The 22,975-nt window shown below is 36.8% G+C and overlaps 1 protein-coding gene across 1 annotated transcript in view; it reads right to left on the bottom strand.

The window, feature by feature from the left end:
• The window catches only part of BRD1 (bromodomain containing 1), a 373,526-nt gene extending 355,807 nt beyond the window's left edge, over nucleotides 1-17,719 (bottom strand). The window contains exon 1 of the mRNA XM_065743545.1: nucleotides 17,710-17,719. The gene's annotated coding sequence lies outside the window, so the exon portion shown is untranslated. The remainder of the gene's footprint in view (nucleotides 1-17,709) is intronic.
• Between the last annotated feature and the right edge of the window lie 5,256 nt (nucleotides 17,720-22,975).

The raw sequence follows: 22,975 nt of genomic DNA, 5'->3' as shown, positions 1-22,975 counted from the left end.
TATTTCACACAGATAATGGGTATTAACTAATTCTTGTCTAGATCCTGCTTCTGTTGACAAAATGGGCAATTTATCAAAGTCATGACCACATGCAATTAAAGGGCAACCAATCAAGGAGCTAAGGATCTTTGAGATCATCCAGAAGAGAAGCAAATAAAGAATCTTTTTATGTTCTGCATGAAGACTACTTTGGATTATATTTTCTCTTTTTAAATCAGTTGAAAACAAAGAGCTGTGGCTTGAGGGGATATAGCAGCTAGCTGAAGATGCATCTCCCAAGGCTTGACCTTAGTACTTTTGGAAAATTCTAGAAGAGTTCTCTACAGTGGTAAACTTTTCCTACTGTTAATTATGGAGATGATATGTATTTTCACTGCTTTAAATTGGTATGCAAGGTCTAATCTGGTTAACTGTAATGTTAATGGACATCAATGGGAAACAAGGAGTCTAGAAGGTAGGGTGCTATTTCTTGTGCCTCAGTAACTCAAGCAAACACATTATTTGAATGTCTTTTATAAATTACATTATGAATGAAACAAGTATTTTGTCTTCAGAATTTCTTTGGAAAAATAATTGAAGAGTCTCACATCTATAACAATTTGAGATATTCTCATTCCAAGTGTAAGCATAGAATTTGATGAATTATTTCCACTTGTTCTTAAAGAAATAATGTTTAGCCTGACAAGTTTATAGAAAGAAATTCAGACAGTTATTCAAACTCATTTAGCTGTTCTCATAATAAAAGCGTTCTACCCTAATAATAATCACAGAATCATAGAATGGTTTGAGTTGTAGGGGACCTTTAAGAACACCTAGTTCCAACTCCCCTTCAATAGGCAGGGACAACTCCCTCTAGACCAGGTTGCTCAAAATCCAATCTAGCCTTTGAATTCTTCCAGGGAGAAGACATCCACAACCTCACTGGGCAACCTGTTCCAGTGTCTTACCACTCTCACAATAAAGAATTTCTTCCTAATATGTAGTCTAAACTTATCTTCTTCCAGTTTAAAAACATTTCCTATTGTCCTGATACTACATGTCCTTATAAAAAGTCCATCTTTACCTTTCCTGTAGGCCTCCTTCAGGTACTGAAAGGTTGCTATAAGGTCTCCTTGGAGCGTTCTCTTCTCCAGACTGAAGAGACTCATCTCTCTCAGCCTGTTCTTGTAGGGGAGGTACTCCAGCCCTCTGATCATCTTCGTAACCCTCCTCTGGACCTGCTCCATGTCCTTCCTGTATTGGGAGCTCCAGAACTGGATGCTATACTCCAGGTGGGTTCTCACAAGAACAGAGTAAAGGGGCAGAATCACCTCCCTCTCAACCTGCTGGTCATATTTCTCTTGATGCAACCTAGGATATGACCCATTACTGGCTCACACCGAGTCTTTCAGTCACTGATACTCCCAAATCCTTCTTCTCAGGGCTGCTCTCCAGCTATTCTCTGCCCAACCTGTATCTGTGCTTGGGGTTGCTCTGACATAGGTGCAGGACCTTGCACTTGGCCTTGTTGAACTTCATGATGTTGGCATGGACCCACCTCTCAAGCCTGTCCAGGTCTGTCTGGACAGCATCCCTTCCCTCTAGTGTGTCAATTGCACCACTCAGCTTGGTGTTGTTTGTAAACTTGCTGAGAGTGTATTCAATCCCATTGTCCACGATGCCTACAAAGATGTTAAATAACACTGGTCCCAATACAAATCCCTGAGGAATGCTGCTAGTCACCAGTCTCCACTGGTACAGTGAGCTGCTGATCATAACCCTCTGAGTGTGACCATCCAGTCAATTCCTTATCCAGCAAGTGGTCCATCCATCAAATCCATTTTTCTTCAATTTGGCTACCAGGTTGTCATGTGGGACAGGTGTTGAATGCTTTGCACAAGCCCAGGTAGATGGTAATGCCAGGAGCCCTTTTCAATACATCTTTCACTTGGAATTTATCACTTCTGACTGGTGAGATTTGTATGTAGCACTAAACCTAAAACTGGACAGGAGGTCAGATAACATCATCAGTTCCTCTGAACTGTGTTTCAAATGCTTCAGCTTATGGATTTTTTTTTTTTGTCATTTGTTTTTCAAGGTTGCACAGGTGTGTTTTTTCAGTATCCATTTCCAAATTATAAACATTTGGATCATAGCAGAAATTCCAGGTAATATTGGTGAAAGTCCAAATTGACACCAGTCATAGTTTTAAATGACCTCCATAATCACCAGCCAGCATAACAATTGTCCTAATTTAGATGTTTCAGATAAGAGCCTAATGATAATTGGGATGAATGTTATCTTAAATATAAAATCTTCTGATATAAAAAGCAGTGGATTTTTCATTTTAAAATTATCATCACAAAAGCGTTTACAGAGGTGTGAACTTGCATTGACTCTTAACATTAAAATATATTCTCAATAATCAAATTATTTGTTGAAAACATGCTTATGTTAAATCAAGAATGAATGTTTATTTGAGATAGCTCAAAAAATTGTGGTAAAGGAAAATATTCTATAAATCATTTATGAGAGCAGAAACTTTTTGTCTCAATTTAAGTCTTCCATTTATTTTGCTACACTTCTGTTCATTTTTTGTTTGTTTGTTTGTTTGGGGGTTGTTTTTTCTTTTTTTGTTTTGTTTTTCTTTTTTTTTTCTCTGTGATATTGACTATATCTATGATTTAAAATTGTTCTTTTTCTTCATGTTGTATTTTTATTCTTTATATCCCTTTTCTTCAGACTTTTTACCACAGTATCTAAAGATAACAATTATCAGTATGTTTTGTGGCCTAACTTTATAAACATTTTAAAATTCTTGACTAATTCTTACTAACATGTATTATATTAATTTGACTTAAAACTCAGAGAATATATTCTGTGATGCTGAAAAAAACTTATTAATAACATTTTTATTAGTCGATACCTTATAGATGTTGATGTTTCAATAACTTTAAACTTCTTATGTTGATGCTATTGAAAGAGAGTGTGAACCAAAATGATATTTTTCTTCCAAAGAAGGTGGAACATTACTTTTATAAAATCTGAATGTTTATTAGGCAAAAAGCATTTGTATTGCCCTGTGTAATGGAGTATACAGTTCATTTGTGTTAGGATTGCAAGCATGAGTATGGTTATCAGCAGTCAAAGGAGTATATCAGCATGCTTGATACAATAATGACTCAAACAACTGTCTTTCTGGAAGAAAAAATAAAGGAGAAAACCTAGAATACTTGCAAAGAAGGTGTTCATTTCATGGTTCCTGTGTCCCCCACGCTCTCTTCTCATATCAAACAGAGCTGCAGGGTTGTCAGAAACAAGATCGATGTGAATGATTTGATTGAAGTGTGCTACAATCTATGTAGGACATCTTTGCCCCCTTGAAGCTACGTGGAGTGCTGACCTTGGTTGCAGCAGGTCACTGTTCAGCTTCAGCCTGGCATAGTGCCTTCTCCTTGCTGCTTCTGTCACACTGAAATGATGACTAACCTAGTAAGGAAATAAAGGAGCGTGAAAAGACTTACTTGAAGCATTTTATTTCCAAATATTTCAGGGTATATGAGAGAGAATGGTGAGATATGCTTCCTTTAAGAAAAAGGGCCTGAATAGAGGCCTATTGAATGTAGCCTCTGCAACACCTTTGGTGTTGCCTGTTCACTTTCAAGATTAAAACAGAAGCAGTTCAGAGAAAAGAGCTCTGAATGTTGCTGGTCACTGATGAAGACAATCTTCTGCTTCAGATTTTAAAAATATTGTCATACTTGGCACCGTTCAATAACTCTAATTTGGCCATTAGATTCCTGTCACCTTTGCCCTTTCCTAATGATTGTGACAAAATACTGTCTGCAATCAGCAAGATTCAATCGTTGTGGGAATAATTTGAATAAATAATCAAGTCTGCAGCTCATCCATCACCTTGACTGATTTCTCTATTCCCTGTTCACCTCTTTGTGACATTTGGCAGGTCACTTGATATAAAATATGCAAACAGTGATTTGAAATAGCCCAAGTCTGCTGCAATATACTGACTAAATCTGTTGTCTTAAAGTAGGTATGTATCCTTGCATGGCAAAAACATGTATTTTCTGTAGGCTTTTCTTTCTGTCCCTATTTACATTTTTAGGATGAAGTTTGTCCCTTTTGTATTCATAGAGCTTGTGCAGAGCTTGAACATGTAACCTGCCTCACATGTACATGATGAATGTCCTGTTAAATATCTCTTTGTTAAGTAGTTCCTAAACAGATAAGAGGAAAGAAAGAATAAGCAGGAAGAAAGGTGATAATAGTGAACTCAAAAGGACTGAAGAAAGCAAATAATAGAATGTTAGATGGAGACTGAAACTGAAGAAAAAAATTCATTTAGAGTTCATCTGATGTTTTAATGACATAAACACAGACACATTTAATAGGAATAAATAGATCTAATGTTATTTTATATTAAGAGTGCCTCCAAATCGGGTCACCTGGGTATTTCTGAGCTATTCAAGCAGTTTGTAGCACCCTGCCATCTGCTTGCTCTCTACCAGACTTACTGTCCTGGCTGTGTCTTGTGCGGTGGCCAACACACACCATTTCCTCTGCAGTCACTGCTGCAGGGTTCAGTCTGATGTGCAGGCACAAAGCTAAGCTAGAGTCTATCAAGAAAGGTGAGCTGCAAATGATGATGCTAAGATACAGGCATATCTTCATTTCTCCCAGCAGTGCTATGGTAAGGGGTTCCTCTAGCAGCTAGACAGTTGGGAACAGCAACCTCTAAAACAGCTAGAGTTCACCTGGAGGCTGTTGAAGATCAGTGTCTTGGGCAAAGTGTCATGAATTTCTCCCTAAGAGAACTGTAGATACAGTAGATATTCTTTATATTTTCAACCTTTACTTAGATTATCCTGATGTTTCTGAGACTGAGTCAGGATGCATTTGTATTTCACAAAGTTCAGCATGAAATCACTTTAGGATATGGTTCTTCTGCTAACTTCTGTAGGACAACCTACATAACTAGGGACATGTTTACTGTACTGTAAAGGAAGAAAATTTCTCTGCCTGCACAGGTGCTAGATCATATCAGTGACAGCATGTGAAGTACCAGACTGACAAACAATTAAGAATTACTGTACTACCTATCTCCAGAAATTATCCTGATTCCAGAACTGAAGATTTTAAGTATGAAATCAGACTGATTTAGTGAAGCTAAAGACACTGATTTACATTTATGGATGTAAATGAGTTTTTCTCTTATAGGGAAGCTGACTTTGCTTCCCAGCTCTCTGAGTGAGACCATCCAGCCCATTCCTTATACAGCAAGTGTTCCGTCCATCAAATCCAATAATAATGAATTATTTGATATTACTGGATAATTTATTGAATAGTATATTTGTACAAATCCTCACTATACCGGAAAAGATACAAATATATATGAGACAGGAAATTATTCAATATTTTTTTATTAATAAAACTCAATATGTTTTAAAGTAAACATTTATTTCATCTTCACAGTTTCCTTCTCCAGGTATTTCATGAATTACATAAAAAAAAGAAAAACTTCTTGTAAGTTTGTGTTCATAAAAACAAACTAATAAGCTAGTAAAGTATGATATATATCACTAAACAAGGGATACTCATCAGTGGAAATCTTCATAAAAATGACATACTCTTTTGTTTGACAAACACTTTATTGCATGTCTCACAACTATTAAATAATTCCCAGTTTAATTTTCTTTGTGTCTTGAACAGTCAATAGTGAAGACTGCATTCCCTAGATCTCTTATATTTTCATCTATACTCACAGAGAAAACTTACTATTTTTCTGTTGTTTTCTTTCTCATTTTACATGCAGAAACCAGTAACTTTTTATCCTGAGGTTGTTCTTAGGATGCATAGAGACAAACTTTAAAGTAATCATATACATAGCCTGCTTATCCTACCCTCTCATAGGCCAAATAACTAAAATGGTGGAATGAATGTCAGTGGTTGCAATCTTTTTCCACAAAGAGGAATCCAATTCCACACCTTTGCTTGATACACACTTCCACATCAGACATCATTTTGTCAGACTGCCTCCCTGCTGCCTTCTGGTCAGTGTGTCAGGACTGTTTTGAACCTTCAAGAGCGCTCATATGGGAACCTGCATGTTACTCTCCTCATGCCACGCTGCTTCTTTTCTGGACCCTGATCAGACATAGACAAAAAATAGAAACATAGCTGCTTACTACAGAGTTGTCCCAGGCATCCCAGACATGTACAAAGCTATCTGAGGATCTCTCAGGTCAAAGTATCCCCTTATATGCTTAACTGACTAAGGCTTTCTGGTTCGCAATGTTGAACAGGTACATGACTTTTGCTCTGGCCATCATACTCAACGTATTGAAGTAGCTGAAACAGACTAAATAGAAATAAGTTTGCAGAAATAAAATGTTGGGTCCGTGATTTGAAATTCACAGAAATGCTTCAATTGATTTCAAGAGAGATAAAATTATATCCCAAATAAAATAATATATGCCTTGGAAGTGACTTTTATCTGCAATGAATTACAAACAGCAGTAAAATGAATGTGGCAAGAAGCTGACTCTTTTCTATTTATTCTTAACAGACCTCTGCAGCATCTGACCGCCTTTCTCTAACATTACATGAATTAGCATCTATCAAATTGTAGTTTAATGGTTAGTAGATTTACTTTTTATTATGTCACTTCTGAATATAAGTACAAAATGAAATAAAACAGGAACATGACAGCATTTCAGTTAGATTAGAAAAAAAATATGTAATATATCATTTATACAAAAGCACTTTGTCCAAGACAAAGTTAACTTGTCACAAATTCAGGAGGGGGTCTGAATTGACAGGTTGATACACTGAACCAGTGCTATAGTGCAGCCACAGTGATCTTAAACTAGCGCCAGGCACTCTTACACTGGATTTACTATATTGTAGGCACTGAAATTATTTTTATTCCCATGAAAGAAATTAAGTAGAAATTAAAGATTTTGTTTTGTAAAGAGAGCAAAAAATGCAATGGCAAGAAGCATCACAAGAAAGCTGGCAATATATCTTATAGCTCATTTATCTAAAGTCCTTCAGCATCATCTTGTAGCTCTGTCATTTTTCATAGCATTGCATTTTAAGGCTCAGTCAGGTGCTCCTGGCTTGATACCAGTAACTTCAAATGTTTGCTTTCTTAGATTATAATGATGCAGTGTTGAGAGAAGGCAAACTGAAAAACAACATTACAGTTGTCCTAGAAAACAGATGACGGTACATACTAAATGTTCGTATATAATTTCAGCTAGATAATTAATACAGTCTCTGCTGATGGAATGCTTTCATTAGTCTGTAGCTCTCCATTTTTGTTATAAAACACCATAAGCTTTTTCTTACAGATAGCAAAACAGAGTAAATGATACTTAAATTACTTTAGACCAATGCAGCCAGTCAACATTAGTGCCAAGAAGGAAAATGAGATCTTCCAAGTTTCCATGGTAGTGCACAGTCTTCTAGAAAATATCTGCACTCTGGTCAAAATTGTATAACATGTTACACTGCCTCTCTTGGTCTCTGCTATCATTTCTAACACACCAAGCCTGAGTTACACCGCAAAGATCTTTCATTTGTTTTCAGAACACTTATATAATTAAGTACAAAAATGATTTTTTTTCCCTACAGCTGGCAAACCAAATAATCAATGCACTAAATCTCTCCAATCTGGTAATCAATTATGTTAAAGTAATGTGTATCTTACCAGTTTCCTATAGGCAGATTGTTGCTGAATATGAAATTTTAGAACAGGTTCCGGGTATGGGAAAACCAATGTCACTTATACCTAAAAATGATAGAACACTGATGCATTATTGTCATTCTTGTGCTTGGTAATGCCAGTTTAGCTTTTTTTTTTTTTCTTAGTACTGGCACATTCTAAAATTCTGTGTACAAAATGAAAAATATTCTATTTGATTCACAATGATGGAGGGAAGATTTGGGTTGGATGTCAGAGGGAAGTTCTTTATGATGAAAGTAGTGAGGTGCTGGAACAGGCTGCCCAGAGAGGTTGTGAATGCCTCCCTGGAGGTGTTCAAGACCAGAATGGATGGGGCCCTGTCCACACTGGTCTGGTATTAAATGGGGAGGTTGGTGGTCCTGCCTGTGGCGTGGGGGTTGGAGGTTCATGATCCTTGAGGTCCCTTCCAACCTGGGCCATTCTATGATTCTGTGATTCTGTGACTGCTCTTGTGGTTAGTACCATAAGAAGAAGAGAGTTGGAAGAGAAACTAGAAAGCATACCAAAAAAGTAAGGAGGGGAAAAAGACAAAGTATGTCAAATGCTGAAAATTACTTAAATAAAATGTTTTTTCTTCTTAGTAATATGTCTCCATTATTTACATTTTTTGAAAGCCAGTACTCTAGACAGGAGGCAAGAGAATGATCACTGAAGTGAATACATCTTTGAATGACCAAGTTAAAGTCTTACCAGTATAGCACTAGAATTCATGTGACTTCCAACCAGTTGTTTTCACTTTTTATTTTTAATCCAGATTACTTCAGAGCTCATATTTATGAATCCAACTCTTCAAACAGTTGGAGTGCATTAAAGAGATTAAAAAAAGAGATATGATGAAAGTACTAGCCATGGTTAAGGAGAGACAGGAACATTTGAATTCAGCTATGCTACTGAAGCAAAAAAAATCTTGTGAATCATACCTTGAGAGAGATATTTTTATAAGCTTTTCCTCTTGATCCTTGTTTTATTAGTTACTAAAAAAAATAAAAATTAAAAATTAAAAAACAACAGAAAAAGAAACCTGCTAGTTTCAGAACAGATAAGCAGTATTTAAGTCATACTAGAGAAGGCACTGTGAGTCTCTCTAAAGAAAAAAGTCACACAGCTTCTCACCTACTGTAGATATGCTTTTTACTATGCCCATCCTGGGACTTCTCTTAAAAGTTCATCAAAAAAAGACAATCAAGGAAAAAAATAAAACTTGCAAAAAGTAATGTGATATTTTCTTAGTTAGAAATCAGATATTTTAATACAGGAAATGATAAAAATAGATCACAATAAATATTTATTTTCAGAAAAATCCTGTGAAATTTCTACTATCTCAGTTCAACTACTTGTGCAAAACTATCAGCATCAGTAAAGTATTTTGTCTCTGTTAAGAAAACAAATGGTTTCAGAGGTAAAGTACTATGAAATTGGAGACGGGGATAAATTTTTGAACCAGTAATAAAATTCATCAATATAAAGTTGGCTTAAGACAGCATTTTTAATGAAGCTTTGCATATGAAGTTAATGTTAGTTTATAAGGTGTAGGCATGATGAACTCAGCAGCTGCACAAAGAAATTTTACTCTTCAGAAAGAGGTTTTACCTTAGTGCCTAAACTAATGACTAAACAGTGAACTCACATACACAAAGTCATTCTAGTCAAAAAGTATCAGAGAAGTTCTGCTGGCTAAGGCATATATATACTGAAAACCTTAACTTCTGCCACCAGAATTTCTGTCAGAATAAAGATATCAAGAAGATTGAAAGTGAAATCAGAGCTAAACAAATGACACTAGTTATATTTTATACAACATTCAAATTATATTTTACTCCAAACACTCTTAAACTCAGAAGTATTCATAAGTTTATATGTAAGAAAAGCATTTTTCTGAAATGTATCTTCATGTTGTCCACTGGTGCACCATTGTCATAAAAAATAAATTATTATAAATAAATGTATAAGATACATTATGTAAACAACGGTACTATATGTAACATTTTTAATTGTAAGGTATCAGAACATAGCAATAAAGGACTAAAATCTTGAAAAGATTTTATCTATGCCTATCTAGATGTAAGTAATATATTTAGATAAATATTTACTGCAATTTTTGGCCTCCAATTCCCTATCAATGTCAGTGCAAACTGCCCATATTTGTCCTAGAAAATATCTTCCTAAAATCTTCTCTTTCCATTTTATTCTTTATAGGAACTTCTTACTTAAAGTAAAGAAGACTGTCTGCATCTCTCATCAGGAGGAACAGTGTTCAGTTTCCTACTGATTTATTTTGGCCTTGAACCCCATTCAGATGTACTCTCCTCATGAAGAGATAGATGTGCAAGGGATTTTCAGAGGTTATCTAGTCCAAGGTGGGATGAACAAAACTTACGTCACTACTGACATTCGTGGAAAACAAGTGTGATTCCATATCCTCCTTGTACAAGCCACTTAAATACTAGCTTTGCAGCTGAGAAGTGTCTTCACAAGGACTGTATTAGACCTGTACTGTTGCAAACAATCTAAATTGTATTTAAACTGGATAAGGAGAACAAATTATTTCCTCTTTGTTTTCAACAGTCTTCCATATTTTAAGATTATTATCATATCTCACTTCAGTCTTTTCTTTATTCTGAGCAACTCTTTTTTTCTTCAGTATTTCCTGTCAGGTTGTACCTTGCAGTAGTCCTTGATGCTCACCTCTGAACTGTCAATCCATCATCAGTGTCTCAGACTAGATATATTAGTCCAACTTGTTCTAGCCAGCAATGGGTAGGGTGGAGACATTATTCATGCTTTGCAGTCTGTGCTCCCCTTTGTAAATCTTTGTATAAAATTTGTCCTTTCTTTACAATAGCTGAATTTTATTCAGATTATGATACAACAACCTAGATATTTCCTTAAAAATCCTGCTATACCAGTTCTTCTGCTTATGTTTTGTTTGTCAGTTTGTTCACTTTATCTTTCCAGCTAAGTTCAGAATCCTGTATTAGTGCGTACTGAATTAAAGTAGTTGAATATAACAAACATTTCTGTGTGCAGGGGAGTTCTCCAGATTCATTAAATGCATTCCTCCAATTAGACTGCAAATTAATAACAAACACAATGGTGATTTTTTAAACTATTTTTGTCTCTGTAGAAGTTTTCCCCAGTCCTGATTTCCTTAGCTTGTTAATGAGAATACCACATGAGTGAGAAACAACTTGTTCAGTGTCTATCTACATTACAACTCCTGCTTTTCTTCTGTCCACAAGATCTGTAACTTTATCACAGAATAATATTAGATTGATTTGATGTAATATGTTCTAGACAAATCTCTGTTGAATAATGCTCACCTCCCTTGTCCTCTTCAAGGTGCTTACAGGTAGTCTGATTATTTGTCAATGAGTTTTTCCAGGAACTTAAGTTCAACCAGTTAATCTGTAATTCTCTTCCTACATTTCTTTTGTTCTCTTTTTTCCCCTTTTTCATTCCTCTGTCTCTTTCTTTCCTCCTGTTTATTAAATTAGGCATTCTGATTATCTTTTATGACATACTGAGAACTTATTTGTCTCACCAGTTTTGCAAAGAGAACAGATATCAACAGGTGGGATGTGAAGCAGAGAGGTGTTTAACACTGTTCCAGTCATGCTTAATTTAGATCATTGTTAGAAGCCCTAAGTATCATTAAACTGGTGCTGAGCATTGACCATCTTACTGCAGATGAAGCTTTAATGAAATGAAAAAACAAAAGGCAATTCTGCATTGTGGTTACATCTATGACTAGTGTTTCCTCTACTTAGTAGTGAATCAACTTCCCACTGGATTTTCCACATGCTAATAATGTATTTACAGATGTTTTCCCTTTCCTCTTTGTGCTCTTTTCTGGTTGTACTGTATTTAAGGGCTTAGCTTTTCTAATTTTGTACATATGTACTTAAGCAGTTCTTTTATTCTTGTCCAGATGATATACTGACCTAGTTTTCACTTTCTTCATGCTTCCTTTTTGTGTTTGAGATTAATAAAGTGCAGAAGATTTAGCCAAGCTGATCGCTTGCATAAGAATAGTTTGTGATTGTGATCTTAATAGTATTTCTGTGAGGAACTGCCAAATTTCATTTTTTCATTAGTCTTGTTTCTCAGGACAACTAACCTCATAATTCTCTGAGGGCAGAGTTTTTCTCAAAAGCTTTTAAGTCCATTTATTCTTCCTAACTTGCATTTAAAACAATCTGACCTGCTTCATATAAGACAAATGGGAAATAATGTCTAAATAAAAACAATCAGGATTAAGCCTATGAATAAAAAGTCATCTGTTGTCTGTGAAATAAATCTTCAGTGTTCATTTCTTCAGGTAGTCTTTCACTTTAAAATGTTGGAGCATGCCTCAGAGGTAAAATAAAAACTTTGAATCACAAATTTCTCAATTTCATAAGAACAATGCACAAATTCTAGCTTTCCCATCCAACAAGTCTGAAGAAGACAGGGAAGAATGAGCAAAGTTGTCTTGTTTCAGAAAATGACTCAATGCAGCTCTGTTATGTTATACATACTTATTTCATACATTAAGAAATCTCTCTGTTTTATTCTCCTGAAGATGAGCAGATTACTCTTGTACTTTTGTGCATTTGTGTACATAACAGCATAGGCTTTGTACCTCTGCGACATCTGTAATGTTCTAAAGACCACTTTTTAGTATTAAAAGCTATTATGATTCACATAACCTTTGATGCAAGGTGTAGCTGCAAATATCCATATATAGACTCATAGCTAGCAGCAGTTTGCAGCATCACTCAGAAGTTACTGTCATGGACAATACATGAACATTTTGTAACTTCATTTTAATCTTTGAAGTCAATTTTACTCTCTAGGGAAGTCAGTCATGTTTCTCAATTAAAAATTGAAAGTATCAATCTTCTGAAGGTATTAAATAGATAATTTCAGTATTTTTCATAACATTGCTTACTTAATTGCATTTCAAGTCCAAGAGTTTCCGATTTAAGGTAATGGGCTAAAGGATTGCCTATAGCAATGTATGACTTTTTTTCATATGAAACACTGCCTGGAACCCATCCAATTTAGAGTGAGAAGATAAAACAGAAACAAAAAACAACACCAAAAACAAAACACCTATCTACAGCTTCAGTACAGTCAAGACCCATGGTGTCACTCACATAGTTTTTGTATAGCCCCTCTGCACACAAACAAGGTCTTATTTATTATTGATCTGCATTAGCATGTTATGATTATAAAAAATTATCATATTAAAATAAAATTTAGGAAAATCACAAACAGTTTTCTACATTTGAGAATAGTCTTTTGAGCTAAACAGGAGAAAGCATATCTGGCACAATGATGAGTCAGAAAACAGACGAATCTGGTTATCTTTGGTTTCAGTATGTCTGTATATAGAATGTTTATAGATGTGAACATTTATGGTTTTCTTCTAAGTTTTTAATGAGATCTAAACTTGAGCATTTAAAACAGTGTTAGTGTACAGATGAAATATTTGACAGAAATATTATGGATGAACCTGAGAATTAATTAAAAATGCCTCTTGGAATGACACTTTGCTATATTATAGGAATAATCACTTTAAATATGCACTTCTATAAGATACACATCTGTAAATAATCAACAGATATTTATTTTTGGTGATTTTAAATTATCTTGACCTGTAAGATAAACTATTGACCATGACAAAACAAAGGTCAATATTTTCCTCAAGGGACATTAAATCTTTGCTCACTGAAATGTAGTCAATTAAATGTAAAAACCTACCTTAATGCAACGTTAATGTGGCTATCACAGGCCCTGGAAAACAAAGCTATTTCACCGGGAGGTTTTTTTCCCATTCAATTGTCCTGGTTGTTTTGCAGATCAGGAACAACTTACTGTAATGAAAAGAAAAAACAGAATTCTGTTAATGTGGCACTAATGGACTTGCACAATCGAATCTTAAACAATTATTTCACAGAATCACAGAATTGTCAGGGTTGGAAGTGACCTCAAGAGATCAACGAGTACAACCCCTCTGCCAAAGCAGGCTCCCTAGCCCAGGTTAACTAACTAAAATAACTGAAATGAATTGTATCTTGAGACAGTTATCTTTGTTGACTAAAGGTAGACCATAAGCTGCAGCATAACGCTATCAAACCTCATGTTGTCTACTGTGAGAAAACTGGCTTCGGAAGTCCCCATCCATGACTAGTCACTTCAACCATGCACTTATTTACATGTGAAATTGTCTAAGCTACACAGAGAACTGCTTTCAGCCAAGATGTCCATTCCTGAAGAAAAGGAAGGTATTTCTAACCCTCTTCTGCAGAGATACTACAGCTCCAATAGCACATACACAAGCAATACAGAGACAAACCTAGTAAAAAAAAAAAAATCATCTTAAATGAGACATGTAGCAACTGATAAACCAGTTTAATTATCTGTTTAGATAGGATTCCTCATGCGGCTGGGTAAACTGAGATGCAATATGTATTGCTGAGCACATATTGCTTATACACAAATAACTTTCTAAAAAAAAATCTTGTGCAAAACTAAAAATTTCGAAGTTAGTAAAGGGTGACATAACCTGGGTCATTAGAGATTAGCCTGGGAGAGTGGTAACAGGACTAATGGTGAGGCGAAGGGCTCATCTGATGTACAACTGCACCAATGCACACAGCATAGGAAACAGAAAAGAAGAGCTGGAAGCTATTGTGTGGCAGGAAAACTATGACCTAACTGCCATTATGTAAGCATGGTGGGATCACTCCCACGACTGGAGTGCTGCAATGTATGGCAATGTATGGCTACAAACTCTTCAGAAAGGGTAGACAAGGTAGGAGGGGTGGTGAAATGGCTCTCTATGTTAGGGTGTGCTTTGATGTTACTGAGCTTGTGGCTGGTGATAATAAGGTTGAATCCCTATGGGTAAAAGCCAGGGGACAGGCTGACAGGGCAGACATTCTGGTGGGGGTCTGTTATAGACAACCCAACCAGGATGAATAGACAGATGAGGTATGCTACAAGCATCTTGTGGAAGCTGCATGATTGCCAGAATAAACCCCCCACAACTCAGGAGGAAACAGTCAGAGACCTATTACTCCAACTGGATTGCCAAGTCCATTGGGCCAGAGGAGATTCACTCGAGAGTGCTGAGGGAACTGGCAGAGGTGATAGCCAAGCTGCTTTCCATTCATCCAGAAGACTGGAGGCTTGCCAATGTGACTCCCATCTACAAGAAGGGTTATAAGGAGGATCCGGGAAACTACAGGCCTATCAGCCTGACTTCTGTGCCAGGGAAGGTTATGGAGCAAACTGGCTTGAGGAAGATTAAGCAGCATGTGTGAAACAAACTGGGGACCAGGCCTAGCCACCATGGGTTCATGAAGGGCAGGTCCTGCTTGACCAACCTGATCTCCTTCTATGATTTAGTGAAACATCTAGTAGATGAGAGAATGGCTGTAGAAGTAGTCTACCTAGACTTCAGCAAAACCTTTGAAACTGCAATGATTTTGATACTCCCACAGTATTCTCCTGCAGAAGCTGGCAGCCCGTGGCTTGAACAGGTACACTCTTGGCTGGGTAAGGAACCAGCTGGAGGGTCAGACCCAGAGAGTGCTGGTGAATAGATTTAAATCTAGCTGGAAACTGGTCACAAGTGATCTTCCCCAAGGACCAGTGCTGGGGCCACTCCTCTTAAGTTTCTTTATTGATGACCTGGATGAGGGCATTGCACCCTTAGTAAGTCTGCAGATGACAGCAAATTGGCTGGAGGTGTTGATCTGCCTGGGGACAGCGAGGCTGACAGGGGGATCTGGGCAGGCTGGGGAGCTGGGCTGAAGACATTAGGATGAGGTTCAACAAAACCAAGTGCTGGGTCTGAACTTTGGCCACAACAACCCCAGACAACAATACAGGCTTGAGGCAGAGTGGCTGGAAGACTGAACAGAAGAAATGGACCTGGGGGTATTGGTCAATGCTCAGCTGAACATGTGCTAGCAGTGTGCCCCCATGGTCAAAAGGCCAATGGCATCCTGGCTTATATCAAAAATAGTGTTGCCAGCAGGAACAGGGAAATAATTGTCCCTCCATACTCAGCACTGGTGAGGACACACCTTGAGTACTGTGTTTGGTTTTGGGCCCCTCACTGCAAGAAAGACTGGATGGTGTCCAGAGAAGGGCAATGAAGCTGGTGAGGGGTCTGGAGCACAGGCCTTATGAGGAGTGGCTGAGGGAGCTGGGATTGTTCAGACTGGAGAAAAGGAGGCTCAGGGGAGACATTATTGCTCTCTAGAACTACCTCAAAGGAGGTTGTAGTGAGCTGGGGGCTGGCCTCTTCTCTCTTGTAACTAGTGATAGGACAAGAAGGAATGGCTTTAAGTTGCACCAAGGGAGTTTCAGACTGGATGTTAGGAAATGCTTCTTCTCTGAAAGAGTGGTAAAGCTCAGGAATGGGCTGCCCAGGGAGTTAGTGGAGTCACCAGCACTGGAGCTGTTCAAGGAATGTTTAGACATTGTGCTGAGAGACACGGTCTAGTGAGAACTATTGGTGATATAAGTGGATGGTTGGACTGGATGATCTTGTAGGTCTTTTCCAGCCTTGGTGATTCTATGATTCTATGATTTAAAAACTTGCTAATAAATATTTTCTTATTTTTATGATTTTTTTTTTCACATAAGTAAATGCAGGAACTCCACAATTACAGTAAGATAAAAACTAATGCAACCATTAGAGGAAAAAAAATGAATAGAGGAAGCTTTCCAGTTATAACAGTCTTTGGGAGAAGTGGACAGGGTTCAAAGTGCAATGATTTTTATTGGATTAGCAAATAAATTATAATACAAAAGCTTTTAAATCTGACAATTGAAACAGGAACTGCAGAAGTCTGTAAAGTTATAATTGGTTTGTCTAATTAAATCAGATAGTAAAATATTGAGTATCACAACCTCTTCTAAAGACTTGCCATTAAACAGGCATTTTTTATGAGATTCATCTTCTGATGTGATGAGATTCATCTCATGAAGCTTTAAATATCTGCTTTGTAGCAATCTACATCTGAAGTAGTCACTCTGATGTACCTTTATATCAGTGATAGAAGAAGCCAATTTAGAGTCCAATTCATTTCATTTATTTTGGTTACCTACTTTGAAATGAGATGAACAGCACCCACAAAGAACATATTTTTATACATAGATTACAAAAAAGGCATAGGGAAAAAGGTCAGATAATTATGGTGGCATTGTAGAGCTCTGAGTTTGGTCAGGTTCATTTACATAGCCCACAAAACATAACTTTAATAAAGCTTATTTATTTCAGTTATTGAAATCACTCACTGGGTGAATTTTGGTTTGTTTTAAGGAAAATGTGAGGCAGAATCATAGCAAAATAAAACAAAAAAAAACCAAGAAGTCAGAAATGCTTAGGAATTACTTGGCACAGGGATGTCATGCAGGAAGGGCATAAGGTGGACAGTTTTCTCTTCATTTGAGAGCAGCTATTTTTCACACCTTTCAGAGCAAGAGGCTGAGCTGCAAGAAGCAATTTAAAGTCTGCATAGTATTAGAGGTGCTGAGAGAGAGACAAGTTCTTTTATCACAGAATTGCAGGGGTTGGAAGAGATCTCTAGAGATCATTGAGACCAACTCTCCTGTTAAAGCAGATCACACAGGTAGGCAACCAGATGGGTCTTGAATATCTCCACAGAAGGAGAATCCACAACTTCTCTGTGCAACCTGTTCTGGTGTTCCATTATCCTTACCATAAAGAAGTTCTTCCACATGCCTGTATGGAACTTCCTATGTTCAAGTTTTAGGCCATTGCTCCTTGTCCTGTCATGACACACTCACTACACACCACTGAGAAGAGCTTGGCCTCATCCGTTTGCCTCCTACCTCCCTTTAGATACTCATAAACATTTATCATTTCTTCTCTCAGTCTTTCCTCATACTGGAGATGCCTTAGACCCTTTTTCATCTTTGCGGCCCATTGCTGGACTCCTTACAGGAAATCCTTGTTGTTGTTTTTTTTTGAACTGGGAAGCCCAGAATTGGACACAGTGCTCCAGATGTGGCTTCATCAGGGCAGAGCAGGATCACCTCCCTCAACCTGCTGGCTGGCCATACTCTTTTTTATTGCATCCCGGGATACCACTGGCCTTCTTGTCCACAAAGACACACTATTGGCTCACAGTCAACCTGATGTCCACCAGAACATCCAAATCCTCCTCAGAGCTCTTCTTCAGCAGGTCGTCCCCTAACCTGTACTGATGCATGTGGTTATTCCTCCCCAAGGTTTTATGCTGGCTCTTGTTAAACCTCACCAGGATCCTTACTGCCAACAAGTCCAGGACTTGTTGAACAGTAGCACACCCTTCTGTAGTGTCAGTCACTCCTTCCAGCCTTGCATCATCAGCAAACTTGCTGAAGCTGGACTCTATCCCTTCATTCAGATCACTGATGAAGATTTCGAACAAGACCAGAACTATCACTGATCTCTGGAGAACATAGCTAATTAAAGGCCAGACTCTGCACTCCTGATTATAACCCTCTGACTTCTGCCAGTCAGATAATTCTCCATCCACCTCACTGTCCACTCATCTATCCCACACTTTCTAAGTTACATAACAAGGATGTTGTGGGAGACAGTGTCAAATGCCCTGTGGAAGTCAAGGTACACAACATCCACTGCTCCTCCCCCATCTACTCAGCCAGTGATGACATAATAGAAGGCTACCAGGTTGGTCAAGTGCAATCATATTCCAGTAGCAGACAACACCGAGAAGGGGGCACCTTGGTACATGATGACCCACAACAGCAGGGTTCCACTTCAGTTCCCACCCTCTAGCTTAGCTATCAAAAGCAAGTAAGATCTTGCAGCTATAGACAACCATAATACCCATGACCAAGATCTGCAGGAAGAATCCGTATTGACGGTGGATATTGTAAAAACAAATGCCATGTGCTTGTAGAGGGTGATTCCCTGTTAAAAGGTGCTGAGTCTCTGCCAGCCTGACAGGGAATACTGGGAGGTCTGCTGCTTCCTGAAAGCCAAGATCCAAGACACTGCCAAAAGGGTGCCACGGCTTGCCAAGAGCACAGGCTATTCAGTATTGCTCCATTATAGGGGCATGAATGATACTGGAAGTCAGAACATGGTCAGAATGAAAGAAATCTACAAATCCATCATAATGCAAGTGAACAACACATGCTCAAGTTGTCTTCAATTTTTCAATCTGGAGGGAGGAAGGAAGCTAGAAATAGATATATAATACACATTAATTTCTGGCTACATAGCTGGTGCAGGCATGAAAGATTTGATTTTTATGACAACGGGATTTTCTATAAAGATTGCAATCTGTTAGGGAGGGATGGGATCCACCTGTCTAAAAGAAGCTGGGCAATCTCTGGCCCTCCAGATGTTTGTCAAGTTTGATTTAACAAGAAAGGCCTAGTAATCCATCTGGAAGTATCTGTTTCAAATGTGATTATCTATATCGATTATTATAATTCATCCACCATTTATGGCACTGTTTTTTCTAAAAGGTTTTTCTTCATCAGCACCCTATCCAGTTTAACAGAGGTGCATCATTCATTAAATTAAACTCTTAACTGTAGTAATAGATATTTGTAAGTCTGGTTCAGTACCAAGTCTAAAAGTATATTCTTCTAATTGTCCAAGTAATTATTACAATTTACCATTTTTAGCAAGATGGTGGCTTAAATATTCATTCACTGATTAGGACCTTATTGTGCTAGTCAGCCTACTACCACTGACCAAAATAAAAAGCTTACACAAATCTGTAACTTGTGTAGAAATAATTCCACTCAAATGATTAACATTCATGTCAAGAAATGGCTGTTTTACCTTTTCTTCACATGTATCTTATGTTTAAATTAAAGCATAGTTTTTCTTGGGCCCAGTATAGATCATCTTGAATTTTCTAGAACTCATATGAAAAATAAAACTACTAATATTCACAGCAATGAAAAAAAACATTTTAACATTTTTTACCCGTCATCTTGTTAAACAAAAGAAAACCTAAATTAGGTCCAACATTATTCCATACCTACACAGATTCAGGAGAATATATCTTTTGCTTTTTTACATACAGCATTCAGATAAGTTTTTACTGATTACTTCAAGATGTCTAGTCACATCAAGAAAATGTCTCTTACTCCTTTTACATTGAGTCTTGAAGTTTATGAATAGAGTGTGCTTCCAATAGCTTGGAGCGCAGCTCTGTAAAATCACTACTTCAATATCAGTGATTTCTGTAATTATTATCCAGTAACACTGAAAGGATTTGCCTATACAAAGGCAGCAGCTACTCCTCAAATTTTGAGATTAATAATCCGCAGATAACAAGAGTGACTGGAAGTTACACAGCTGGATTGAAAAAGAAGGGGTGACTGAATTACACTTCAGATACACTCAGGAATTTGACAGTGATCAGGACAAAACAAAGATACTTTAGCTACTTATCTGCAAAATGGGAGAGAAAAAGTGTGTTCTGAATATTGGTTGATTTTATATCCAAAGTTAAAAATATGAAAGTAAAAGGAAATGGAAGAACTTTAGTAAGAAAGACTTTTTAAATTTTATATTAGAAAATGACATAACTTAAAGAAAAAGAGAAACACTGCATAGAAAATAAAGGCTTCTCACACATTTCTGAGACTCAAAGTAATATTTCCACAGTAAAAAGATAACTTAAAAGAAATTTGGAGATGGTTCTGATAAAAGTGAAGTTAAGCTGAGTGCTCTAATAAATGTCTAAAAACTTTAGTCAGAATGGATGTTTTGTTCTCTGTGTGAGTCACATAAAATCTTTCTACAAAATAGTTCATTTCATATGAAAGCAAAAACTGAGCTTTTAGCCCTGCAACAATATTTAGGACCAGGAGTATTTCTTTTCCTTGAGAAAACAAGCAAAGTGTTTCACAAAAGTAATTAAAGTAGAAGGAATGAAAATATATATTGTCCTCTATAGATCAAATCACAATGGAAAAGTGAAATTAACTGCATTTATTAAATAGAATAAAAAACTTCAGGTTACTCAGCGAAGTCATTATCACTGTAAAAAATAATGTATCCAAATATATTCAACTGTTAATTTTTGAAATATCATTTGTGATTTAGAGAACACTGTGCTCTAATTCTCCAATGGAAAATTTTCACTGTGTCTTTAGATTAGACACAGCCATTATGTGAGAATATTTATCACAGGTGGGTATCTACTATTAATCCTATGCTTAGGGCGGAAATTATGGTAATTCTCTTTAATAAGTGATAAATAGACAGACTGTATCCACTGTTTTCCCTAAATCAGACTTTCTATGTTTATGATAAAAACAGAAAATAATTTCATGAAAAGACTGCTACAGTAGCAGAAGCTATTCTTAGCTAGTCAGCATTATCTACAGAAACAGACTGATTCACTTTGATTGCCACTCAGCAGGACTGAAGGTAGAAGTCATATGTAAATAGATGGGCTAGAAATGGATGCTTGTATTCATTAATCTTTCATTAGACTCAATCTCAAAATTACCCAAAGGTTTTACAAGGACTTTTCAAACTCTAATTTGGCCCCTGGCCTTTAAACAAAATGAAAGCTATTGATTGATGTTCTGGCCAGGATGCAAATGAGCCCATCAGTTCCTGAACCAGCCTTTATTGGTTTAGATGCACAATCTCATATCTCAACAGGAAAGCTACTTGGAAAAGAAAAAATATATAAAGCTTCATACTAAGGTATATGCTAATACTGTGTTAAATTAAATAATTAAGTAACAGTAAAAACAAAGACTTATTCTATTGTCCACAGTAACTTGTAAAAATTTCCATTGTTGACTTTTACACTCTTAAAATGAGAAAAAAATGCAGGACAAATTTGAGACATATAAATATATATTTTCCTAATTAATTTTTAAGACAATTTTACTCTGTATTCCCCTTCCCTGAAATGCATAGACTTCTGGATGTGATAAAATCTATATCAATATTTCCTATGAAATGATCCATCTTTTTGAAGTAAATATTGTTATGCCCTCTCTCATAAAAGGACAGAGAAAGTGTCTTCAAATCTGAGGGTTCAAATTTGAATACTGTTTTGGTATTTCCTGTAGTGAAGTGTTAGGATTATTTTATTTTAAGAGGACATGGTGTTCCTCTACCTCCACTCCACTCTAATAGCAGGACAGTAAAAAGGCCCTAAGAAATGAAAGACCTAGGTTCCCAGTCCATCCCTGTTTGAAAAGATTTGATTCTCCTTTTCTAGGGAATACCCAGCCACCAGTCTATAGGATGATCTTAACTGCAAAACAGATACAGTGGAGACATGAATTAGTGAGTATGGTGGTGATGAGTTGATGGTTGGACTAGATGATCTTAGAGATCACCTTAATAATTGTGATCCTAGGGTGTGAGAACACCTACCATATGAAGAAAAACTGAGGAAACTGGGTTTGTCCACCCAGGAGAAGAGATGGCTTTGTTAGCCACACTAGCTGGAGGCCACCATGAACACAGAACATGGTAGTGTATGGCATGACAAGAGAAAATGTGTATAAATTGAAGCAAGAACTGTTCAGATTAGATTAAGTTTTATTTTTCCCTGTGAAGACAGTACAGCATTGGAAGAAGGTATCCAGAGACTCTATGCAGTATATTTCCACACTTGGATGTTTTCATTACCAAACTACATAAACCCCTCACCACTTAGGCTTGACCTCAGGATGACCCTCCTTTGAGCAGAAAGTTTATTACCTATCCTATGATCCTAATATGGAAGAGAGAATAAGAAATGAAAATTGATCTGAAGAGCTTACACTTCTTTTTCTAAGCGTAGGAATTACAAACTTTCTTCCAATAAATATAGCACAAGTTAATGTACTGATCATTCCAAAGCCAAAGAGGACATCAGTTTCCACCCAAGATAATATTTTTGCAGAATAACAAGCAACTAGGAGCAAATAAGACTGATAAAGAGAAGGGAGAAAAAGATGAAAGAAAAGGAGATATTTCAATTTTTTGTTAACTAAGCAAAACAAAGAAAAAGATAGTAAGATCCAACTATATCTTCATGAAAAATATCAATAATTAAATTACTGATATTATTGATTATTGACTATTATTGAGTAGATGTCTGTGTCAATGAAGCTTAGATACATATCTGATTGCTTGGCATAATGGATGGCAACAGTACAATATTAACCATAGAAATAGGAATCTATTTCCACCAGTTTCAGGGCAGCGTTTGTCTGATGTGG

Source organism: Cyrtonyx montezumae, unplaced genomic scaffold, assembly GCF_038088225.1.
Source record: "Cyrtonyx montezumae isolate F1298 unplaced genomic scaffold, pur_monq_1.0 scaffold_3, whole genome shotgun sequence".
Classification (NCBI taxonomy): Eukaryota; Metazoa; Chordata; class Aves; order Galliformes; family Odontophoridae; genus Cyrtonyx; species Cyrtonyx montezumae.
Note: the sequence above shows the minus strand (reverse complement) of the source record. Positions and strands in the feature narration are given on the sequence as shown.